Source organism: Nannospalax galili, unplaced genomic scaffold (assembly GCF_000622305.1).
Source record: "Nannospalax galili isolate Female #2095 unplaced genomic scaffold, S.galili_v1.0 scaffold285, whole genome shotgun sequence".
In the NCBI taxonomy this organism is placed as follows: domain Eukaryota; kingdom Metazoa; phylum Chordata; class Mammalia; order Rodentia; family Spalacidae; genus Nannospalax; species Nannospalax galili.
The window spans coordinates 1,154,771-1,178,850 of NW_008355157.1; the positions used below are offsets into that span (position 1 = coordinate 1,154,771).

Sequence of the window (24,080 nt, forward strand, 5' to 3'; positions counted from 1 at the left end):
TATCTATCTATCTATCTATCTATCTATCTATCTATGTATCTATCTATCATCTCTATCATCTATCATCTATCATCTATCTATCTATCTATCTATCTGTCATCTATCATCTACTTAATTTATCTATCTAGAATGATGAAATCTGCTTTGTAAAGTTGACTAGTATGGTTTTAGTTGACAAAGATATAAGGGAGGAAAAAAAAATCCCTTTTCCTCCAAGAAAGTATGGGGTATTGGATAATAACAGCTGAGAACCATAATATTGTTCTGTGGAAAGCAAGCAGATTAAATTGACATGAGCGGAACTTTGTTAGAAGGAAGAAACAATGATGTGTAGCTAACTGGGGCATTGGGGATGTAGATTTTGAACTATATAGCCTGATATAGCCTGAAAAGACATGATTATCCTGTGTATTAAAAGGTAGACAAAATAATTTTGTGTTTTTTAGTTTTGAATGATGATTTATTTTGAGATTAAATATGAAGCAAATTAAGAAACAGAGCTATTGAGTTTGGGTATAATTTGTAAAATGAAAACTCATTCCTTGGCATTTGAGTAATAATGGCTGCAGAATAACTTAATGTAGAAAGCCAAGTGTTTACTTGTTATTACTGTCTCATGAAAGAAAATAAAAGAAAAAATAAGAAGCATAATAATGCTAAGAAAAATTTGAGGAAGGTGAATTTAATCTTTTTGTTGTTGTTGTTCCAGATTCCTGCTTTTGCTGTGGCCATCCATGACCCTACCGGTGTTTCATTCAAGATAAAGTCCTTTCTGATTAAAAGCTAAACAAAGCAGGTTAGTACTTTTTTGAGACATTGAGACATGGATGATTTTGTTGTTAAAAGCTATATGTGTATATACCAGTGAGGTTGGAGGGCCAAGTCAGTCTAAACTCCAGTGAATTGTGGATTAGTTGAGAAATATTTTCTGACTATCTGCTGAGTATAATCTGCACTTCATAAAGTCAATGTATTTTGCTTTCTAATGGCTTTGTACTTTAAAGTGCTGAACTTGATAAAATAAACTGTGGCTGAATATGATATATTGAACTTTTAGAATTGTGTTGCATAATTGGTGATGAAAATAACATCGTAGAAATTTCTGACATTTCTAGAAGACGTCTTTTAAAGATATTCTTGTCCATGCATTAACATTCAGCCATGAATTAATATTTTTATTTATTTTTAATGTTCAGTCTAAGAGTTTTGACATATTACAATTAAAGTTCCACAAGCTTCCAGATTCATTCGTGTTGTTCCTTTGTAGTTAACCTCTCCTACCACAATCTGTAGTAATCCTCAATCAGTTTTCTGCCCCTATAGTTTGCCTTTTCCAGTGTGCTCATTAAATGGAGTCAGCTAGTACCTTTTGAAGTCTGCTTCTTTTACTTAATATAATGCATTTGTGGTTCATTCATGTTCCTGTGTATGTCAATAGTTCCTTTTCAGTTGAGGAAAAGTGTTAACACTGTGTGGATTTGCCACAGTTACTTTGTCTGTTCACTAGTTAATGGACATTTGATTTATTTCAAGTTTTGGTAATAATAAAGCTTCTGAAGTCACATACATTAAAAAAATAACAGGACTTCATATTTATTAAAATAGATAACTTTCTGTTGAAAGAGACTATATTGTCACCATTTTGGGCTAGAGTTACATTTCTTTTAAAAACTGTCCCCCCCCCCGCCTCCTTCTCAGTGCTGGAGATTGAAATCAGCACCTTGCAAGTATTTGGCCTAGTTCCCTTTTTTGTTGTTTTTGAGACAGGAACTTGTTGTATAGTCCAGGTTGGCATTGAACTCATAATCTTCCTGCCTCCATCTCCCAATTGCTAGGATTATAGGCATGTACCATCATGTCTGGTACTAAAAATGTCATTAAAAAGTAATCAGAAAAAAATTTTAACATACAGTGGTGGTGGGGAAGACACCTGCAGTTTGTGATCATTAAGTGTGTTCAGAAAGAGAAGTGATATAAAATTATTAGAAATGGGCTATATTGAAACTTAGAGTGTTTCCTTATTTTCTTGAGTATAGTGGTAGATGAGATACATATAGGCAGATTTATATAGTTAAAACTAAAGTTACCAGTTTATAAAAGTCAAATAAATGATATGATCTTAAAAATTTAAAAGGGGAAAAGGTTTTTAGCATAGAAAAGTTCATTAAAATCTTCCTGAATAAGTATTTGAGATATAAGTGAATGAAGCTGTCCTGCTTGGGGAAATTAATGATCTCAAAAGTAACTTGAAATGCTATTTGAATATTTGCAAGGAAGTTGTTGTTTATTTGCTATAGAAATAAAAAAATTTAGTATTCTGAACCAGAGATTGTTAATGCTGCTTGGTTTTGATTCCTGCTATTCTGCTGGACACTGAAAGTGTCACTGACTGAAATTTTAAACTCCTATTATTCCTGAATTTTTTAGGTGTATGATATAACTTTCATAGTATTTCTGTAGATAAATGGTATGCTATATGGTGTTATCAGAGAACATTCTTTTAAAATTTGCTTGTTGCATTTATTTATTTATTTATTTATTTATTTATTTATTTATTTATTATTATGTGGGTTTGTGAATGTACATATGCATGGCACAACATTGGCATGGAGGTCAGAGGACAACTTGCAGGAGTTGGTTCTCTCTATGAGAAACTGTGTGTGTACTGGGGATTGAACTCACCATGTCGGGCTTGGTGGCAGTCATCTTTATCTACTTAGCCATCTTGCTGGCCCATCAGAGAACATTTCTTAAATAGGCAAAATGTTTTAGCAGACTCAGACACTTTAGAGATGCTTTTGAGACAGAATACTGGTTGAACATCCCTAATAGGAGGATTGGAAATTTAAAGTGTTCCAAAGTCTGAAACTAACATGACACCCTAAGTGGGAAATTCTACATCTTACTTTAGTGTGACAGGTCAAATCGAAACATAGCTACATTAAAAATATTTAATAAAATTACTTTCATGCTTTGTATAAGGCCCATGTGAGACATAAATGAATTCTGTATTTAGACTTGACACATTGCTAAGATGCCTCATTATGTCCATGAAAACAATTCTAAAAACTGAAAAAAATCTAAAACCTGAAATACTTCTGATCTCAAGTATTTTTGAATAAAGGGTACTTGTAATTATTTGTCAGCAGAAAAATTCAGCACAGAGTCAACCATACTGTTATGCTCAAGTAAAGCCATCCTGGTTTCTAGAAAAAACAAAGACACAATTGACAGAGTACTGATTGGCAGCTCATGGCTACTTCCCCAAAAGTCCCCTTCCCCTTTGCAAAGTTCTTTTTAAAACATCAACCAAGAGCTGGACAACAGCAACCCATTCTTGTGATCCCGTCCTCATGGGAGGGGTCTTTGGTGACCTTGATCTGAGTCAGGGCATCCTTCTTCCATTCTTGGGCACTTTCCTTCCCCTGCTGCTCAGTAAATTTCTTCCACTTTTGCACTTGCCTATTGTTTGTGAGTTTGATTTGTTGAACTCAGGAGAGAGGAACCCATCCTTGGCCATTGGTGTTGGGAGCTTTTGTGTTTTCTGCCTTTGCACCAATACTGAGCCCACTTGAGTCTTTTGACCAGATTCTGTCCCACTCAAGATGACAACTTGCCTCTTACCACCTCCTAAATTTTCCAGAACCTCCCAAAATAGCACCCATCAGTTGGGGAGCAAGCATTTAGCATTCAGCACACAAGCTTGTGGGAGACTTCTGATCTTCAAATACCAGTGATGTTGAGGAGGTGTGGGGCCTTTAAGAGGTAGAGTCTTCTTGTGGGAGGTTCTTTGAGTACTGCTATTGGAAAGGATTAACATAGTTCTAATAGGACCCCCAAGTAAGATCACCTCAAAGGTTTATCATAAAAAGAGCAAGTCTTTTCTTTTTTCTGGCTTCTTTTCTGGCCATGTGATTGCTCCCTTTATCATTTGTCATGGGGTCCTTGCCAGAGATGATTCTATGCTGTTCGGACCTTCAGCTGCCAAAAATTGTATAAATATACCTCTCTCTCTCTCTCTCTCTCTCTTTAAAGTACTCAGCCTTAGTCATTTCATTATAATTAAAAAGACATTAATAGAGTAATGATATTAATGTAAAGTGATGTTAATGTACACGGAAAGGAGTGTGTGTGTGTGTGTGTGTGTGTGTGTGTGTGTGTGTGTTCGTTTTCTAGGGCTACTGTAACAAATTACCATAAACTGGATGGCTTAAAACAACAGAATTTTATTGTCTCACAATTCTGTAAGTTCAAAGTCTAAAATCAAAATATTGGGAGTGTTATGCTCTTTCTGAACGCTGTAGGAGAATTTCTTACTTTCCCCACTCTTCACCTATGATTGCATAATTACAGTTTCTACCTCAGTTTTCACATGACAGCCTATGTTCATATGTCTAAATTTCCTTTTTATAATGACAGCAGTCATTTACTTAGAACCTACCCTAACATAATATGATGCTCTATTGACTTGATTATATTTGTTAAAATACTACTTCCAAATAAGGTTCCATGAACAGGTTCTAGGAATTATGAACTTTTGTGGGAGGGACACACACATATACACAGAGTTCAACATAGGATGATAAGGGGTATGTAATTTTAGATCTCATGATTTAAGCTTTGTGTGGGGTAGCTTTGGTTGTCAGTATTCATGAAACTATAGATGGATGGTTTTGTTGCTTCCACGTAGTATAAAATCTCAGGCTGTTTAAAATTCCTGACAACAGCATGTTGTAGGGAAAAGAACACCAGCCTGAATGTCAAGGGGCCTTGGCTCTGGTTTCCACTTTGAATTAACTATCTTGTTCTATAACTTCTTCGGGGTGATGTGAACAAATGTGTATTCACCCCAGATAGGTTACTGACAACAGACCAAAGTAATGATTCTACCCGAGTCTAGATTAGATTAGTGAGCCAGCGAATTTATTGGGGTTGCTTACAGGAATATGGATGACTCAAAGGCAGCTGCACTACTGAAAAGCTTCACTGCCCACCCTAGTATAGGCGAAGACTCACCAGAGCTGCATCCCTGAAGCTTATCGGCATGACTTTTAAACAGCTCAGCTGGTCAGTCTCCTCTCCCTAGCAGTTGTTAGTGCTTATATAACCTTGGCGAGGGGGCCTCATAAATTTTGTAAGCTAAATACACCGGAAACTTATGAACTGTTTCTTAAGTTTTAGAAGTTTTGTTTATTTTCTCCCCTAACCTGCTTCTCTGTTGCTGTGATATAAACACTGACCAAGAACAACTGGAGAGGAAAGGATTTATTTCAAAATCTTACAACTCCTAAGAAGTCAGGGTGGGAACTCCCTGTAGGAACCTGGAGGCAGGAACTGAAGCAGAGATCACAGAGGAATGTTGCTTACTGGTTTGCTTCCTTTGGCTTGCCCAGCCACTTATGTTTTTCATACAGGCCCAGGGATGGGCCCCACCTACATCAACCAGCAATCAGGAAAATGCCTCACAGACATAACCTACAGGCCAGTCCGATGGAGGTAATTCCTCAGTTGAGGTTCCCTGGCGTCTGCAGTTTGTGTCAGGTTGTCAAAACCTAACCAGCACTCTTCCTGAGTCATAATGAGCCTCTCTCTAGGATGGAATGTTTCAGTTCGGAAATTACTACATAACACTTGTATAACTAGCAGCTTGCTCATGGATAAAATTGGAAACCTGGAGGAAAAGGATAATGAGTGAAATGATCTACAAGGACTTCTCTAGCTTTCAGATTCTTATTTATGGGTTCTTAAGTTATTTATGGAATGCTTGCTATATACCATATTAATAGTTTTGCTGGAGTCACAAAAGAAAAAGGAAATAGAGACTACTCCCTTAAATACCTATCGTCAAGGTTCTGACTTAGGAATGCAGCATCTACAGGCTAGTTTATGTTTTGTTTATTGGAATGAAGATCCTTAATGAAGACATTAGGTAAACTTGCTATTACCCTTGATCACTCTGACTTTACATTTGTTTTTTTTTTTTTTTTTCAATTTTGAATAGCATATTGAGAAGAGGAACATTATGTTAATTCACTTAAAGCTAAAAATATGTTATTACTCTACTTTCTTGCTGAGTTAATAAAATAGGATGATCATAAGGAACATATTCTCTTTTCTTGGCCTTCATTTCTCTGTCCTAGCCTTCCCATTATCAGAGGCTCTTAGAAAGATTCTTCCTAGAAAATGCTGATAGTCCTGCGAGGTGGAGCTCTGTGAGTCATTGGCTATTGAACTTTCCTTTGAAAAGGTCATTGCAGTATTTTGAGATCTTTCTTTGAATCATGTGCAGGAATTGTGGGCACTAAAAGAAATTCTTTGATAATAGCTAAACTCCTGTGGTCATGTATGTAGTATGTATGTGTATACATTAATAATGTCTCTCTGTATTTGTGGTAAATCTTAGTACAGGTTGAATCAGTATGTTTAGGTCTGGATATAAGTTACGAAGTAGGGAAATACAGGTCTTTTTTGTTTTACTTTATATAGTGAAAATTTATAATCCTATTCTGAGGATACTGGTAATCCTTCCCTACTTGAACTTAAATTCCTATATGTGCAGCCCTTCAGTTATATGTAAATTATACCAACATTTTTATAATGAGTTAAAAGACTCTTACTAGATATCATAATAATAGTGACTGATTGTTTAACTTATTTTAGAGATGTATTTGAATATTGAATTTGTCATTATCTTGTAGAAACAGCTGAAATAAAACATTAAAAAGAAGACAATGTAGAATTTAAATAGAGTCTAAAGTTATAATAGTTATAATTAATTTTTTTGATATGGGCCTTTTTGATGATTCCTGAGAAAGGCTTCTTTTTCTCTGTCTCTCTGTCTTTCTCTCTCTCTCTCTTTCTCTCTGTGTAGGTGAGTTGATTAGGCTTGTATTAAATTTTGGTCATTTGCAGTTTTACTTCCTCACTTTATACTTAGAAGTTTGTGTACTGATACTACACATAAAATGAAGTTACTCTAGTGGTTGGAGAGATGGCTTAGTGGTTAAGAACACTGGCTGTTATTGCAGAAGACCCATGTTCGGTTCCTAGCCCATGGTGGGTCACAACCATCTGTAACTTCATTTCTCACATTTGGTACATTTACATACATGCAGGCAAAACACTCATACACATAAAAGTAAAGAAAAAGAAGTAGCTCTCAAAGGGCTACTATTCTCTGCTAATTGAAAAAAAAGATTTACTCAACTTGTAAGAAATATTTTTAGTTCCAGAGGATCAGTGTTAGGTTTTAAGGCTCAAGAGAAGAGCACTTGAGAGAGGCACTGAGTTCAGTTGTCCTTCAGGCAAAAATATTGCTAATGTAGGCAGGGGTCTGAAAGAGTTTGAGGCTGGCCTAGGGAGAGCAAAGCCTGTTATTTTAAGAACCCTTGTGAAGAAAGTCTGGATGGGGAAGGTATTGTGGCATATGGAATTTGGTCCAAGGTCAACTGATACCACTAAACTAGACTAAGAAACATTGTGTTTCTTGTATTTCTTGCTGGGGCAGATGTTTGAAAACTCCCAAGGACATTTCTGGATTAGAAGCATCTGGAAGAACAGAGGATCTAGTTTGCATGTGATGTGACAGTGGTCACCAGTCCTGACTATAGCCCTTCTCAATTTAGGGTTTTGCTCTCTAGAAGGGGCATTTGGGGAGTTGGAGAGAACGGGACAGTGTGACAGATAGGTTCTGTCACGCTGACAGATATTTAACAATTATGAATTAGCAAAGATTAAAAAATTGGATATGGTGTTTGATTTCTTATAGTTGTAACTTTTCACTTTCTTAGTTGTATTTGTTTTGGTGGACTCATTGATGCTTTAAAAGTTAGGGAGATTCTCCTCACCCCCAGGGTAATGTTTACTGTTGTTAATGTCCCAGGCTCTAGAATCACCTAGGAAATAAGCTTCTGGGCATACCTGTAAGGGATTATCTAGATTAAAGACAGTCTCTAAATCTCTGTGGGGGGTTATTGATTAGGCTAATTGAGGTAGGCACCATTCCTTAGGCTAGGATTCTGGACTGTTGTATATAAAGGAGAAAGTGAGTTGAGTACAAGCATTCATCACTCTTTGCTCCCTGTTTGTGGTTTTGATGTGACCATCTGCTTCAAGCTCCTGCTGCTTTGACTTTCCTTCCACGACGAACTCTGTACTCTTGAATTGTGAACTGAAATAAACCCTTTCTCCTCTGAGTTGCTTTTGTCAGGGTATTTTATCACAGCCACCTGCACAATACTATAGTAGGGACAAGAAAAGGAAAGAAAGATGGAAACCAGGTTAAGCATAATGTTTCTTGAATACCGATAGTGAATTACTGTGTCCAAGTTATACTTGCCTCAAAGAATGAGTTGGTAAGTGCTTCTCTGTTGTCTGCAATTGTATAAATTTATATCATTTTGTAGTAGTTACTGTTTGTGTCACTATGACCAAATGCTTGAGAAAAAGCAATTTAAGGATTTATTTTGGCTCACAGTTGGAAGGTATAGTCATCAGTCTTTCATGGTGGGAAGGCATGATGGAATTCATGGTGGCATGAGCATGCCACTGAAAGTCCTCAGATCTTGACTGACCAGAGAAAGGAGAAGGGGAATGCCAGTGCTCAGCTGGCTTTCTCTTTTGTCTGTTTTTCATTCAGTCTAGGACTCTAGCCCATGGGATGGCCTTGCCTATATTTAGGAGTGTCTTCCCTCCTTTTTTAAACTCTCCTGAAGTACCCTCACAGACACACCCAAAGGTGTGTTTATTGATGCCTTAGGTGTTTTTTAGTTCAGTCAAACTAACAGTTGAAATTAACAATGTCTTGAGTACACGATGCCAGAAACATAGCCGAACATGTTTATGTCTTTCCACAATGTCATAATTTATCGAATAGCAAATTCATAAGGTGCAGTTTCAGTGGCAGCCATTTGTCAGATAATCCCTTTTCTTGGTAATCTGGCTGAGGTTATAATCCTATCAATATTAATTCTTATACCACACAGCACATAGTAAATCAACCTCTGTCTCTGTTTCTCTCTCTCTCTATCCGTCGCTGTCTCTTTCTCCTTTTTGGTGTCTGCTGCTGCATAGATGTGCATTACAGAATGAATATAAGTTAAAAGGTTATTGCAGAGTTCAAGAGGTTTCAGTAGTGGGCTGATGGAAATGCAAATAGATTCTGTATTTACTGGATTAGGAGCTGAAACCCAAACCAATCCCAGGAAAGAAGCTGCTATTAGAGAATCAAGCCTCAGGGTTGAGAAAAGTGTAGCCTGCTTTAGAGATACAGCTCAGTGGCAAAGCACTTGCCTAGCATATGCAAGGATCCTCCTGTGGTCCCCAGTGCTTCTTCTCCCCAACCCCTTTCACATAAATTTTAATGCATGACCATAGTTTCAAGTACATGTTTGCAGTAAACCCAAGCACCATTTAAATAACACTGTGATGTTTCATGGGTATTGTAAGTACTCTTAAATAACAGTATTTGCAGTTCTTTTTTCTCATTCTCTATAATATTATTGTCACTCATTTAAATTTTCCATAAGCTACACTTATCAATTATATTGTTTATATATATTGAGTGTCTCTAATATATAAATTTGAAATCTGAGGTTCTCCAAAATCTGAAACTTTGAGTACTCACATAGTTCTATAAGTAGATTCCATGCCCTACCTCACCTGACTTATCACAGTCAAAATGCAGGGACTAAAAGTATTATATGAAATATCTTCAGATTGTGTATCAAGGTATATTAAACAGAAGTGAATTTTATGTTTAAATTTGGGTTTCCTTACTAAGAATCTCAGTATGTACATGTACACATTCCAAAGTCCATAAAAATCCACAATTTGAAACATTTGTCCCTGCAGATTTGGGTGAGGGAACTCACATTATTATTTTCAGTAAATTCTTATGTTTTATTAGTGTTAAAAGCAACTCTCACCTCAAAGGGGATAAGAGATAGTTTATTCTAGAGCCAAATATGAGTGACCATGGCCTGGGAACACAGATTCAAGTTGTCCTAAATCCCTTGTCTCATTGTGGTAACAGTTTTATGAAGTTTTTTTAGTAATAGAACAAAGAAAGCCACAAATCAAGGTACTTTTTATTATTATTTTTTATTTCTAGTTTTTTTTTTGGTGTATATAATACAGAATGTCCCAAACAATCTTATTCATCTTTATACCCGCATCCCAAATGGCACCCTCCCATAGCCCCGCCCCTGAACCTGGAGCCCATATACTCTGTCATCCCTGTTACTGTCCACTGTGTTATCAGTGCCCCCAGCTGTTACCCAGTGCAAGTCCATCTGCTGAGTCTAGTCAGCCTATCTAGAGTTCCTTGTTTTAAGAAAATCTGCTCTTCCTCATCTAGCAGCTATCAGTTGCCAACATTCCTTTAGATAAGATTGGGGTCTGCTGTTCATTTTCCCATTTCTATGCTGGGTTACTGTCTGGGAGTCTCTTGGGCCACCCTGACCAACAACTGAAAAGGAAGGTATCTCCTACCTGGCATTGTTGCTTGTTATGTAGCCTTTAGCTATACACATGGACTCTTAAAGAAATATATGATCACTTTAATCTTTGGTTATACTTTTCTTTTGGGTATTTAAGACCATACAGTTCTCCCAGATTAACCAATTTATTTTCACTCTTAAGGTCGTTTGAGGATCTGTTCCTTAGGGGTCACATGGGCTTAGGAAGAGCCCCTAGCTCTTTTCTTTTACTAGTTCCATTTATGTGAAGATAAGTCAAAGGTCTTACTCAACCGTGGCTGGCTTCACTTGGAAGTATGGAGGATATGTTTCCTTTGTTTTGACCCTCCTCTTTGTAGACTGGACACTGGTTCAAGTCCATCTGGGGTGGGTTCTCCATGGCCTCCTTGATCAAGAGGACAGGTGACTCATCACAGTTACAGGACATTTTGAGAGATGCTCCATAGTCCCCTGGAACTTAGTCGACCTTGAAAGGCAAGGAGCAAAAACTTTCCTTTATGTCCCTCTGACCAGATTAGTATAGGCCTCAAAGTATGGCTGTTAAACATCCAAGAAGATTAGGAACCAGTCTGGAACTTTTAATTACCATGTGCTACGTAGATAAAGCTTGGGCAAAAACCAAACGTTCTCTGATAAACCATCAAGGTACTTTTAAAATACATTGGTGGAGACATCAGAGAAACAAGTTATAGCAAAATGGGAAGAATTTTGCTGTAGGCCTTAGATGCTATCTGACAGGCTTCTTAGGCCTTGGGTTGGTGGAAGCTGGTGGTCTGCTGAGTTAATATATTTCAAAAGTTTTTAATCTATTAGTCACAGGATGTTAAGCCAGACACAGAGGTAGGCAAACAGTGGCTATTTAGGGGGCTAAAGATGGCCCAAGATAAATGGTAATTAGTCTCTGGACCTGCAGCATCTCAAACTGTCTACCATCACTGAAGTGCTAATCAGCCTTGCAGGAAGTTCAGTCTAAGATGCAGATTTTTTTTTTTTTTTTTAAATGGGAACTTTCTCATTCACATTAATTAGAAATGAGAAAGTATGGTAGGACAAGCCTGTTAGGCTGAGGTGGGGATTGAAAGTTCCAGACCAGCCTGAGTTTGTTTCAAAAAACAAAGCAAAACAAAGATAAAATAAATGAATTTTACGTTTATTCCTTTTCTAAATGCTTCCTCATCTAACCCAACTTTTTGACAAAATTTTTTTCTTATCACTGAAGAACTTTTAGAACATTTCTTGTAAGGCAAGACTATTAGCTTTCATCTCTCATTTTTTTTTTTTTAAATTTGAGAAAGCCTTTATTTCCTTTTTATTACTAAAGTATTACAAAATTCTGATTTGGTGGTATTTTCCTTTTAATACATATAAAAACATTTTATTTATTATTTTATGTGTATGAGTATATTGCCTGCATGTATGTGAGTGCACCCGTGTCATGCAAGGCTGTGGAGGTCAGAAGAGGGCGTCGGATTTCCCCTGGTACTGGAGTTAGTGTGGTTAGTAGCCACCATGTGGGTGCTGGGAATTGAAACTGGGTCCTCTGCAAGAGCAGTCAATATACTTAACCTCTGAGCCATCTCTCCAGCCCCCCTTTTAATACTTAAAATGTTTCACTTTTTTCTTTTCTTGCTACATGGTTTCTGAACAGAAAGCTTGATGTAAGCCTGACACCCTCCACCCTCTTTCCTCTGTAGATAATATGGCTTTTTGGTTTTATTCTTTTCTTGGTTCCTTTTGTCTGATTTTTGGCAGTTTTCATCTCATATGCATATATGTAAATACTTTGTTATTTGTCTGAGTTGGTATTTTCTAAGCTTCCTAAATCCTGGATTGCCACTGAAAATACTCTTTTCTGTTACAGTGCTGTTGATTTGTAGCATTTCCTTTGCCATTTTCCCATCTCCTGTGAGCCTTACCCATCTCCTTTCCCACATTATTTGCTTATGCCTTCAACATTCTTAGCATATTTTGCCATAGTTATTTTAAATTTCTGGTGGTAGTTCTCAAACCTCTGTCATATCTGTTTGGCAGGTAAGCTTGCCTGCCCATTCTCCCTCCCTCACTTTTATTTTGTTTTTTTTTTTTTCCTTGACAATGCCTTAAATTTTTTTGTTCATAGACAGACATGTTATATAAAAGAAACTGAGGTAGTAGCATTTTGGCATGAAATTTCATGTTTATTTGGCTATGAGATAGGCTCTGTTTATTGTTTGCTGTAGCTGTGGTGTCAGAGGCTAAACTTCTAGTGTTCTTGTTTTTTTGTTTATATATATATTATATATATAACTTACACATTTCATACAATATATTTTAATCATATTTAGATCCCCTCTCCTGTCTTTACCCCCCTCATAGCCCACCCACAGGATTTCATGCATTCTGTCATATGTGTTAATAAGGTCTATCCAATCAAGGTTGTGTACCCACATGTCCATTGGTGTGAGTTCATCCAGTGGAGCCTGTTCAGCCTATCTAGCATCACTCCCTTAAAGAAGACCAACTCTTCCTCACTCAGTAGTGATCAGCTGCCGATGGTTCCTCGACTAAGATTGGGCCTCCTGCCAATTTCTCCAGTTCTGTGCTGGGTTTTTGTTTGATTGAGTTTGCATGGATCTTATACATGCTGACACCATTGCTGTAAGTTATATGAGCTAATGTCTTTGTTTTTGCATGTAGTATTGTGTTTATATTTGTGTGTGTGTGTGTGTGTGTGTGTGTGTGTGTGTGTGTGTGTGTGTGTAGAATCTTTAATAAGGTCTGAAGTTTGCAGTTCTTTTTATTTTAATCTTTTGCTATTGTATAGGAGTCTTCCTGAGGTAGTAGTGAGAGTGGAGAAGGGGGCCAGGGTAAGAAGTTCTCTAGTTCTGTTACTAGATCTGTCTTTTGTGAGCCTAGATAAGTGGGGCTGGAGTGGGTATTTCCCTTTCCCTAGGTTGGTTAGGTACTGTAAAACCCTAGAAGGCAGACTATGTAAAACTCCAGTTGGTTAAGTTCTGGTAAAATAATTTCAGTTTTTTGTGAAGGCCTTTTAAGAACAGAGAACTAGGCATCTTTAGGCATTGTGCTGGATAGCTTTAGTGTCAACTTGACACACCTGGATTGAGGGAGCCTCAGTCAGGGAATTTCCTCTATTGGACTGGCCTGTGGCCATGTCTGAAGGGCATCTTCTTGATGAGTGATGTGGGAGGGCCCAGCCCACTGTGGGTGGTGCCATCCCTGGGCAGGTGGGCCTTTGTTGCATAAGAAAGCAGGCTGAGCAGGGGCCAGGGAGCAAGCCAGTAAGCAGCATTCCTCCATGGTCTGTGCTCCAGCTCCTGCTTCTAGGTTCCTGCCCTGAGTTCCTACCTTGGACTCCCTGATGAACTACAACCAGTAAGCTGAATAAACCCTTTCCTCCCCAAGTTGGTAGTGGTCAGAGTGTTTTGTCACAGCAATGAAGAAACAAACTAGGACAGGCATCTTTCAAAAAAGTTACATTTCTTTTAGCTGGAACTCCAGGGTACTTTTTCTCAGATCTCTATGTTAAGAGCCTGAGCTGCTGGGGGTAAAACTAGAGAACTATTGAGATTCACAGAATTGAGTCCCCTTTACAGGTTTTAACTCTCAAGGAGTCCAAGCTCAGTCCCAGCAGTTTGTGACCTGCAGTTTCAAGTGTTGGTCCTAATGCTGGCTCAAGGCAAGGGCTTCAGAGCAGCAGGTTGCCTTTCGACCTTGAGTCTAAATCTAAGAAGGGTTGTTTAGCTTTTTTTGATTTTGTTTTGTGAGGGTAAAAGTGATGAATTCCAGGTTCTCTTCATTTTTTTTTAAACCTGATTAAAGGTTATTTTGTCCTATATTTGGCAGTTTCTAATGATAAATATGTGGTATCTTAATCTTTTGATTTGACAGTATTACTCATTAGGAATTTTATTTCTTTTTAATATTAGGTTTTCACATTTTGGGGTAATGTATTCTAATTTGAAAGAAAGCTTTTCTAGAGATTTTGATCTGTAGGTCTGATTCTTAGTATTATTGAGATGATTTAGCCCATTTACTTATTATTCTGTTACCTAGATACAGTTTTGGAGCAACAGAAACCTTTGCTTCCTATCTTGAGAGATAACGATTCATTTTTATATTCATAAATGGGACCAAAAATACTTCATTTTTATGGCCTTTCTGAGTGTAGGGGTATGTCGGGTTTCACTAATTGTACTTTGGATACTATGCTGATGATGCTGAGGGATGGTTATTAAAGCTTGTGTTGGTTATTTGGATTTATGAACCCAATTATATGAGCCATTTACACTGGGTTTCTTAAATTGAACAGAGAATAGGCTAAGGTTAATCCTTATATTTCTGTGACTTGGTAAAAACGTCATTTAAATATCTTACAAAGGATTGATGTAAATTAAATGTAAAATATAGTTTAAAATTTTGAAAAAACACACTTAAGAACTGCTACTTTATAATTTGAACTGGTGTTTTTATCCTTAAAAGAAGAAACTTTTTTTAAATTAAAAAAAATGTTTAAAATTTTTATGGTTGTGTTTTGCCTGCATGTATGTCAGTAAGTGCACCTATGTGTACAAAACCTATGGAGACCAGAAGAGGACATCCAATCCATGGAAATGGAGTTACGGACTGTTGTTAGAAGCCATGGGGGTACTGGGAATCAACCTGGGTCCTCTGGAAGAGCAACCAGTACTCTTAACCTTGGAGCCACGTCTCCAGCCCCAAGAAACTATTCTTAATCCCACAAATTAACATGAAATAGTGTCTTGCTATGCAGCCACATTGAACTTGTATTAATCCTCCTGCCTCAGTTCTTTGGGGTTATAGGCATGAACTGTTATTTGGAACCTATTTGTTTATTGTTTATTTACTTATTAATATTATTAAAAATTTAAATGTGTACTTTTAAATGAATTTTTGTGTCTCTTCATACATCTTAATCATATTTAGACACCCTTCCCCTATCTGCAGCACTTCATAGCCCCTCCCACTGGATTTCATGCATTCTGTCATATGTTAAGGCCTTTTGAGTCAAGTTTGTGTCCCCAGAAGTCCCTCTATGTGAGTTCATTTGAGACAGGGTCTCATTGTATAGCCTAGGCTGGCCTGAAATTTGCTATTGTCTCAGTCTCCCAAGTACTCATATTACAAGTGTGTGCTACCATGGCCAGGAGAACCTATTTCATATGTAGATATTTTAAATTCAAAATTGTGATTGTAATCTAGCTTAAGATTTAAGTGTTTTTGCAGTTAATAGGGCATTTCTCATTTTTTTAAAAACTATTAACAGTTTTTACTATGTGATTTCCTATTAGGTTGGTCAGACTGACAGTTGATTCTATGTGTTTTGGGGATGAATACCTTTGTGCATTTAACTATTTTCCATGTTTTTTATTTTTCTTTTCCACTGTTGTGATATATATATTCTTTAAGAATTTCAGAAGTCTTGGCCTCCCCCTTCCTTCTCTGTGGCTCTCTCTGTTATTTTTTTATTTTTATTTTTATTTTTTATTTTCCCAGCCTGCCTAGAGATCACTATGTGGACCAGGCTGGCCTCAGAGATCTGCCTGCCTCTGCCTCCCAAGGACTGGGATTAAAGGCATGTGCCACCACACCCAGCTATTCTGTCTTTCTTTTCTTTTTCTCTTTTTTTGTCTTTTTGAGATAGGGTCTCCCTGTAGTCGCAGCTGGCCTGGAACTCAATATGTAGATCAGGCTGGCCTTGAACTCACAGAGATCTTCCTGGTTCTGCCTCCCAAGTGCTGGGACTAAAGGCGTGCACCACCATGCCCAGCCTTTATTTTGTCTTTCTTTCAAAGAGCATTTTATGTTCTCCCACAGGGAAAAGTAACTTTTTTTTATTGGCTCTTGAAAAGCACGAATGATTTTTGTTGTTTGTTAGAAATCAATACTGAATTGATTTATAGTTTTGTTTTAAAAAATTGGAATTTTGTGATTAGATGATAGAAATGATCTAGGTGTTTCAAATGTGGTGTTTTAGACTCATACTTATGTTGTAAATTAGCTTTAGTGAAATAAATGACTATATGTAATATTTATAATAATTTGCTCACAAGCTGAATTTTTTTTTCTTACCAATGTAATGTTTGTGGGTTTAATTTGGTATATTTGTAGGGCTTCTGCATTTTTCAGACTTGTCTTCTGTATTGGGGTTTATACCTGATAGGGTCTAGTGATTTGAATGGAAGTCAGCATGAACAAAAGCTTGTAGAAGTTGTGGTCCACTGAAGTGCTGAATTTCATGATTCTGGCTCCATCTACTTAAAAGTGGTTAGAGAATTATTTTAAGACTTCTAATGTGCCATATCCTGTTCTTGATATCTAAGCTAGAGATTTTATTTATAAAGGCATTTAGTTTTGCATTTTCAAGATTTTTTTTTACCACATTAAAATGAACACATCTTTCTACAAAGTTGATGAGGCCTTGGTGAGCCCAAGGGAAAGAAGAGGTTAAGAGTCATTGCGGGCTGGGCGTGGTGGTGCGTGCCTTTAATCTCAGCACTTGGGAGTCAGAGGCAGGCGAATCTCTGAATCTCTGTGAGTTAGAGGCCAGCCTGGTCTACAGAGCGAGTTCTAGGCCAGCTGGGGCTCAGGGAGACCCTGTCTCAAAAATACCAAAAAAAAAAAAAAAAAAAAAAGTCATTGGATTCCTTTTATTGTAAAAACAGCAAAATTCTTCAGTTGGTATTTGTTATTTTTGTGTATGTGGCAGAAGAGAGGATAAAAAGTATCATTTGTACCTACTGTATGGGGATCTGAAGTTTTATGTTTACTTGTATCCTCATTTGCACCCTAGTCTTATGGTACTACATTTTCTCTCAAACATTCGTTGAATAACTACTATGAGTTTGGAATATGAAATTATGAAAGACTCAGAGGAAACTGATAAATTTCTTAGGTAAGTTAGAACTATGTTTATGATTGTAGTACAGGATAATTTTTCCCAAAATGTGTTTGAAAATAAAAAAAATCCATGTCAGAGGGGTATGGAGAGCTATTTCACATTGCTAAAATCTATTACTATAAAATATCTAATTCTAATTCCTGGGCATGCTTTCTCCTTTGCCACCAGAAGTCCTAGCTAGTGTGTAAAATTTGGAGTGTCTACAAAGGAATGCTAATCAGTTTTGGTGGAAAATAGAGCTTGGACCCAACCACCTTAGAGGGAAATTAGGGAGGGTAGCAGCCTCTAAAATTTGAATCTTCACTGGGATGACAGGAAATGAAAGTTGAGATATTAGAGTAATATTCAAAGACATTAGACAATAGGAAAATACAGTAGTTGGAAGTAAGTAACTATTAAGGAGACTAAAGATCGCCCAAGATAGTTTTGACCCTTGATCTACAACATTCTGAAACCTTTCCACAATCATGGAGTTCTAGGCAGTCAGTCATTATTGTAGGATCTTCTACACGGACATGACTTTTTTTCAGTGATCAGTTCACAGACCAGACTAAAGAAAGATGCTTATACTTCAGGGCATTAGAAGTGCAGTTCTAGTCACTGGGTCATTCCATTCTCATCCTTTCTCACTCTTAGCTTTTAAGTATGTGTGACCAAAGCTTTGCTTCATGGAGGCCTTGCTTTATTTATATCTCTTCTAACTCCTTCACTTTGTGAGATGATAGACCTTTGTGCAGTAACTCAAAACCATCTTTACTAAGGTGACATTAATTTAGTGTACTCAGAATTTAGTTTGAAGATGCCAATCTAATGCCAGTCTATAATGTATAAAATTTATTCCAGGGGGCTGGAGAGAGAGCTCAGCAGTTAAGAGCACTGACCACTCTTGCAGAGGACCCAGGTTTGATTCCCAGCATACACATAGCGGCTAACAACCGTCTGTAACTCCAGTTCCAGGGGATCCAACACCTTTTTCTGACCTCTGCAGGCATTGCATGACATGGATACACTTACACACATGCAGGCAATATACTTATACACATAAAATGAAAATAATAATAATAAAAAAATTTCATTCAGCATAGTGTGGTAAGTACAGTTGACATTTTAAAGCTCTGTTATAGCAGATTGTGTGGTAAGTATAATTGACATTTATAAAGCTAAGTAGGAAGGAGTAATAAATTATGTATAGGTCCTGAAAGGGATCACAGCGGAGGGCATACTGCAAACACTCTTCTCCACAACCAGCCTGTTGATAATACTTCTAGACTCTAGCATTGCACGAAAGTACAGGTTGATTAGATTTTGTTACACTTTAACAAAACATATAGCAAGATTTGGTGAAATTTTTTACAACTTCTACCCTGAATAAGTTTAGCCTACTTAGAATAAGTTAGAAAAATCTGAACTGTAAATACTCAGGGAAAGATGACTTGAGATTCTTGTTTCATTTCATATCATTTCATATCATTTCATTTCATTTCATTTCAATTTCATTTAAAAAAAATTTCTAAGTCAGGGGTGGTAGTGCTCGCCTTTAATCCCAGCACTCCAGAGGCAGAGGCAAGTGGACCTCTGTGAGTTAAAGGCCAGCCTGGTCTACATAGTGAGTTCTAGGACAGCTGGGGCTACAGGGAGACCTGTCTCAAAAAGATCAAAAAAATTTTTTTTCTAGGGCCAGGCCTGGTGGTGCATACCTTTAGTCTCAACTGGGTGAGGGGCCAGCCTGGTCTACATAGTGAGTTCCAGGCTAGCTAGGGCTACAGGGAGACCCTGTCTCAAAAAGATGCCCCCCCCAAAGAGATGTTCTAGATGTAAAAAGCATTTGATTTAAATGTTACAAGGTAGTAGTGAATGCAGCAACAAAGCCAGAGCCTAATGTAGCCAAATGTAGATTATATCTTTTGTAGTCCTCTTGGTCAGAAAATGTGGATTGTATAATGAATAAGGTCTATAAAATGTTGATACTCATGTAAGAACCTTTACTTGTACTGGAAGACATTGATCCCCCTCTCCCCCATTGTGATTCTGTTGCCTCAGCCTCCTAAGTGCTGGGATTACAGGCATGTACACCATGCTTGGCTCTTTATCTTTCTTTTTGGTCAGTGCAGGCTTGGGTGAGATGACGTGTGCTCATAGTTCTAGCTGCTCAAGAGGCTAAGCAGGTAGACCACTTGAACTTACGAATTTGAGACCAGCTAGGAGCAGCATATCAAGACCCAGTTCAAAACAAATGAGCCATTTTGCCGTTTAATAAAATGCTGCCATATGGAAGGGAATAACTTAAAAACAATAGCTGATTTTTAAAAAAGGTACCAATAAGTTACTTGGTGGTTTGATTCTAATTGAAACTAGAGTTTTAGTTTTTTAACATTAGATTCTAGATAATGTTTTACATAACCCCCCAATTAATTGGGTAGGAATAATTTCTGTGCATTTCGTCAAGCTAAAATTTGAACTTGTACATTATTTTATTTTATCATCGGGTGTATATGGTGTGTGTGTGTGTGTGTGTGTGTGTGTGTGTGTGTGTGTGAGAGAGAGAGAGAGAGAGAGAGAGAGAGAGAGAGAGAGAAGCAGGTGGTTATATGCCACTGTGTGCATGTTGAGGTCAGAGAACAACCTCAGGTATGAGTCTTTATCTTCTATTTTGGTCTCTTTTGTCTTTCTGCTATACACTCTGGCTAGCTAGCCTGGTAGCTTCCAGAATCTCCTCTGCCTGTTTCCTGCTTTTTTTGCTTGCTGTGTAGGTTTCAAGGATTCGAGCTCAGGTTCTCATGCTTGTGCAGTTGAGGATTTTACCTACTGCATCATCTCCCCAGTCCCTGAACTTGTACAATGACACTTTACCAAAAAGTTGTTACTTGATTATCTTAGAGAAAGTTCCCCCTATCATTTTCTAAAATGAGTATCTAGTAGTTTATCTTAATTCTCTGTATAACACTTTTGTATCCCCATTTAATATGTATGTTTTCATATGTGTTTTTATTTGTTATTAGCTATTTTCATAATAGAATGAAAATTCAGTGAAAATATATTCTGACCATCTAAAATTGTACCTGGTAGCTGAGTGTTGTGGTGCATGCGTTTAATCCGAGCACTTGGGAGGCACAGACAGATGGATCTCTGTGAGTTCAAGGCCAGACTGATCTACATAGCGAGTTCCAGGCCAGCTGGAGCTAGAGGGAGACCCTGTCTCAAAAAGACCCCTCAGCTCCCCCCCAAATTGTACCTGGCACATAGTAGGTAATTAGTAAACATTTGAATGGAAGGTTTGTTTTGTTTTGTTTTTGAAGGGAAAAAGTGGAGATGTTCAGATTTCAGTGAGATATGAGTAGATTTGGGTGATTTAATTTCATAGACTATGTCAGAAAATAACACTTTATTAGGAACTCATTAATTTTCAGGTTTGACAGTTTTCATCATTGTAATTGATAAAGGAAAAATACACATCTTTATAATTGAGAATTTAAGACAAAATTTGATTGATAAAGTTGATTTTGTAATAATTCTAAAATTTGGAAATGTTACAAAATTTTATTTCATTTTATTTTAGAAGTACTATGAGATACTACAAAACCACAAAAAAAAAAAAAAAAAATTCAGAGGCACAAGGAAAATTTCTGAAGTAAAACTTTTCCAGGATCTGTAGTAGAAAAAGAACATGCACTAAGTTGTATGTAAGATTGGTATTGCCAGAACAAAAGGCTAAATGTTAGTATAAATACTCTAAATCTGCAGTGGGTGAGAAAGCTCAGTTGGCAAAGGTGCTTGCTGCCAAACCTGATGACCCCCAGGTCCCACATGGTGGAAGGAGAAAATTGACTCTCTGTCAAGTTGTCCTCTGACCTCCTCCACAGATGTGTTATGGTATACATGTACATGTGTACATACACACACACACACACACACACACACACACAACGTAGCCCCCACAGTAAATAATAAAATTAATGAAAAATTTAAAAAATGTTCTAAACCAGGTATTTGGTGAGAAGCGCAGAGGTAATACCTGTAGCCTATTGTTGAATTAGACTATATTAGATATAGCATATAGATAGCCCTCCATATGCTGATGTCGAAAGAAAATTACAGCAAATGTATTTTATATTTCAAATTGGTTTTTATTTATAATTAAATGAAATTGATTTTGCCATTAAATAGACTGAAAAAAATGTCAGCTCTCCTCTTATATAACCTAGTTTATCCTTCACTGGAGCTTTCTCATTTTGGTGGCAAGTGCTCTGATAGTTCTTAGTGTTCCACCTGTGCCTACCAGTTACATTGTAGCTTTGGTGCTGAGATTGCCTTGGCCCGTTTAGCCAGTGATTTTCTCTACCTAAGTGTACAAAGAAAATGAAATGGAGGAGATAGATGCAAATCCATGTGAATTCTGAAAGCCAAAGCCCTTCCCATAATAATTGCCCATTTACTGCAACCATCATCTGTTAGTTTTTAATTAGCTCTTGCTACCAACTCAGTAGCTATTACAGATTGCAAAAGGTCATATGCACTCTCTTAGTACAAACTGACCCCTGATTTGAAAGCCCGAGAGATCAAGGAACTTAAAGTCAGACCGGACAGGAATTTACTTAAAACCCTCAGGGCTCCATGAGGAACACAGGAGGAATCCCAGAAGGATTTAGTGGTGTGAATTTTTTGGGGGGGATCCTTGGGGGACCTAAGTTGTCAGAAATCTTTCAGATCCCTTTATGGTCAGCAGAAGCTGTCAAATACAAAAATCACAACAATTTTTTAAAAAATATTTTTTTATTTTTTATTTTTTTAGAAGAAGCATTTCATTACAGCTTTAACATAATAACAGTTTCCAGAGCAAAGACACATCTCTTTCAAAAGTGGCTGTAAAATTTTTAGGTTCGCTGTTGAATTAATACAATTATACAATATTGAGCTCAGTATAAGCCCTGTAAGGACCTCCTGCCCATGTTAACTTTTAAAAAATATCTCCATTTCATTTTAAAATATACTGTTTCTTACAGAAAGACTCATTGTTTTTCCTAATAACACTGGGATGTTGGCACATGCCTTTCTAATCTGTATCCGATTATTACTAGTCATAATCGGTTGCACTCGGATCATTGGCACCTTTGTATGTCTATAAAGTCAATGAGCTTTTGATATTTGATTTTAGGATGGGATTCCTTGTTCCATGAAGTAGAAGTAATATTCTAATGAGATAAACAGAAAGGTTTTATTTGATTTTTGTTTTGTTTTTAAGTCAGAAAAGAGTTGAATAAAGCAGGAACAAAACAGAAAGTACATTGATTGTTCCAAAGTTTTTTCTTGTAGAATTAAAGCAGAGGGAACTTCCTTATAATGATGATTTTGGTTGACTTGAACCTCTTGTTGCTATTGTAATTTGCTTCCCCCGACCCCCTCGTTATCCTCATTGTCCTTATCCTCCTCATCCAGGAAGCTAGTTCACAAACGAGTATCATTCTATGAACTTTCTTTTTTTTTTTTCCAAATTTATTATTTTTATTTTATGTGTATGAGTGTATTGCCTGCATGTAGGTGAGTGTCATACAATGCCCGCGGAGGACAGAAGAGGCCGTCAGATCCCCTGGAACTGGAGTTATAGACAGTTGTTAGCTGCCATGTGGGTGCTGGGATTTGAACCTGGGTCTTCTGCAAGAACAACCAGTGTTCTTAACCACTGAACCATCTCTCCAGCCTGTACTTTATTATTATTTTTTAAATTTTATTATTTTTATGTGTATGAGTGTATTGCTTGCATGTATGTGAGTATACCTGTGTCGTGCAATGCAGTGGAGGTCAGAAGAGGGCGTTGGATTCCCTTGAAACTGCAGTTAAGGATGGGTTTGTAGCCGCCATGTGCGTGCTGGGAACCGAACCCGGGTCCTCTGCAAGAGCAGTCCGCACTCTTAACCGCTGAGCCATCTCTCCAGCCCCTTATGAACTTTCTTTAATAGTAGTGACTTAAGTCTGTCTTGTTCAGGCTGTCCCTGGCCTACTTATTATTCGCTGTGTAGAACTTTTTCTTGAAAACCAGAACTGAGTCTGGGCACAGACCTTAGCACTGGGATGTGGTGACAGAAGGTTAGTTCAAGGACAGTCTTGGCTACGTAGTTTGGGGACAGCTATGTGAGGTCCTGTCTGAAAATCACACCAGACAAAATTGAATCAGTTAGTCATTCATTCATTCATTCATTCATTCATTCATTCATTCAGTCAGTCAGTCAATCACAGTTACAAAGAAGAAAAGGGGAATTGTATAGATAGCAAGTTTCTGAATGCTACATTTAGAGGGTGGCTTTGTTCAATATTGTTATAGGTTTTTAGATATGACTGCTTTTATATACTTTTGTGGGTACTTTGAACTTCATAGGGTTGAAGCATCAGAATTTAATCTTCTCTGACAGACCCTTAGTTTTATGAGATGGTGGACAGCTTTCACTAATTTTTTGAGTTCAGAATCTGAAAATTAAGTCTCTTTGTAACTTTACTGTATTATTCCCCGCCACCCCACAGTAGTGCTGGGGTTGAATCTAGGGCCTTGTGCATGATCTCCAAATGGTGACCATTGAGTTGTATCCCCAGCTCTTGTATTTAGATATTTTTATTGAAAGGCTTAATTTTCTTGCTAAAGATATCTATATTCTTTATATAGAATTATGGTGATTGAGATCAGCCTTGAGTCA

At 37.3% G+C, this 24,080-nt stretch overlaps 1 protein-coding gene across 2 annotated transcripts in view; it reads left to right on the forward strand.

The window, feature by feature from the left end:
- Fut8 (fucosyltransferase 8) overlaps positions 1–24,080 on the forward strand; it is a 295,663-nt gene that overhangs the window by 58,941 nt on the left and 212,642 nt on the right. For both annotated transcript variants that reach the window (XM_017802945.2, XM_029555569.1), the window contains exon 2: positions 710–796. The gene's annotated coding sequence lies outside the window, so the exon portion shown is untranslated. The remainder of the gene's footprint in view (positions 1–709; positions 797–24,080) is intronic.